Raw genomic sequence first — 2255 nt, 5'->3', positions numbered from 1 at the left:
TCTCTCTGGTGAGCACATGTGCCCTATAGTAAATTAAAAAATAATAATAATAAATAAATAAAATTTGTGAGATTTTTGCTGTAGGGCACATGTGCTCGTGATACAGAGAGACAGAGAGACAGAAAGCGAGAAATCACCCCCCAGGGGAGATGGCCACACCACAATCCCTTCTCCTCCATTCTCCTCTCGGGATCTTGGGCACACATGCACACACACCTGGTGTGAGTTTAAGCCACTGGATCTGGGACTCAAACTGCAGTCGATTTCATGGGAGTCCAGCAACATAGCCATTATGCTAACTGCTGGTCCCAATAAATAAAATTTTAAAACATGAAAGCTTACCAAAATACACATCTCCCTTTGCCTTAACCTTACCCCTTCCAAGGTGCATCATACTCTCTGGGGGAAGAGCCTTAGCCTGGTAGGTGTACTCTGAACAAGCTTCTCTTTTCATTCTAGTCCTACACCCACCCTGCCCCTTCTTCTAAGACTTCTGGGCAGTGAGAACTCCAGTGAGGCTCAAGGGTTGGATCTACGTCGAACACACTGTAAAACTTGGTGGATGTTGGCTGTTATTCCATTGAAGGGGTTTCTGTTCTGCCCTACTGGGGACTGGTAGTGTCTCAGATGTCTTACTTTGCTGCTGCATTTCATCCACACAAGGACACTGACCGATTTGTATTATTTTGTCTCTTTCTTTCTTTTCTTTTTAAGAATTATTTTATTGGGGGACCAGCAGTTGGTGTAATGGCTATGTCACTGGACTCCCATGTAGTTGACTGTGGTTCGAGTCTCGGACCCGATGGCTTAAACTCATGCTGGGCGCATGTGCATGTGTGCGTGCCCAGGATCCTGAAAGGAGAATGGAGGAGAAGGGATTGCAGTGTGGCCATCCCCCCCTGGGGGGTGATTTCTCACTTTCTGTCTCTCTGTCTCTCTCTGTCTTTCTGGCGAGTGCACGCACCCTATAGCAAAAAACCTCTCCAAAAAAAGAAAAAAAGAATTATTGTATTTAACTTTATTTATTTATTTATTTTAATTTAACCAGAGAGGGATAGAGCGAGAAAGAAAGAGAGAGAGAGGAAAAGTGGGAAAGCGAACCGTCAGGTCCGGGACTTGAACCATGATTGGCCATGTTGAAGTCCAGTGCCCCTAACCACCATGCCACCTGCTGGCCCCTCTTTCTTTTTTTTTAAGAGAGTTGTGTTTGTTTTGTTGTTGTTGTGTGTGTGTGTGTGTGTGCGTGTGTGTGTGTGTGCGTGTGCTTGCTATAGGGCCTGTGCACTTGCTGAAGAGACAGAGACAGGAAGTGAGAAATCACCCCTTGTGGGGATGGTCATGCCACGATGCCTTCTCCTTCATTCTCTTCGTGGGCATACACACACGCATGCCCAGCATGTTTCAAGCTGTTGGGTCTGGGACTCCAACTGGTCAACCACATGGGAATTCAGCACCTGAACCACTACACTACCTGCTGACCCACCTTTTATTTATTTATTTATTTATTTATTTATTTTAATTTTGGGGTAGCAGGTGGCATGGTGGTTAAGGTGCTAGACTCCCACATGGCCAGCCATGGTCTGAGTCTCAGGCCTGGTGGCTTACTTTCTCATTTTCCTTTCTCTCTGTTTTTCTGGTGAGCGCATATGCCCTAGGAAAATTAAATAATAATACTAAATAAAATAATTCTTTTAAAAAAAGTTCATTTTTTTTTTTGAAAGAGAGAGAGACAGAGAGAGTGAGAGGCATCCCTGCAGGGTCTTCACACTGCAGCCATCCCCAGCCTCAGCCAGCCAGGATGTGGGCCTGCAGCCCCGGCGTGCACAGGGAGACCTCGGAAGGCAAAACCCAGGACCTTCCCATGTGGCCGTCGCGTGGAGCACCGTGTTACAGGCGTGCTGCTGCTGGCCCTACTTTGTCTCCTCTGTGAATTTTCAGAGCCCATGCTTCACCCACCCACCCTGTGCTGGTTCTTCTATCAGCTGTTGTGTTTGTGCTAAAGCATTCAGGCAGGTGAAGGGTTATTTTCTCATCCTCGGTACCCCTTCTTTCTGTAATTCTCCGTTTTGTCTCTCCCTTTCTTTCAGTGGCAGCTTTTACCTCTTTCCTAGAAGGCTGAAGCCACCCAATGTCAACCGTCACCTTCGTCATCCACTCCTTTCCTTACACCAGCATGTTGTTTTCTGTAGTGAAAGATCTCTTTTGTTTGTTTTCTTTTTTTCTGATCAAACACTTTTAATTTAATTTTCTCATTC

At 45.9% G+C, this 2255-nt stretch overlaps 1 long non-coding RNA gene across 1 annotated transcript in view; it reads left to right on the top strand.

Annotated features, from left to right (window-relative positions):
• The window catches only part of LOC114004528 (uncharacterized), an 87171-nt gene extending 84932 nt beyond the window's left edge, over positions 1-2239 (top strand). Inside the window, exon 4 of the long non-coding RNA XR_003546664.1 lies at positions 2088-2239. This is a non-coding gene — a long non-coding RNA (uncharacterized LOC114004528). The remainder of the gene's footprint in view (positions 1-2087) is intronic.
• The last annotated feature ends 16 nt before the right edge of the window (positions 2240-2255 follow it).

This window comes from Tupaia chinensis, unplaced genomic scaffold (genome assembly GCF_000334495.1).
Source record: "Tupaia chinensis unplaced genomic scaffold, TupChi_1.0 Scaffold138425_1, whole genome shotgun sequence".
NCBI lineage: Eukaryota > Metazoa > Chordata > Mammalia > Scandentia > Tupaiidae > Tupaia > Tupaia belangeri.
This window is presented reverse-complemented; position numbering and strand designations above follow the sequence as displayed.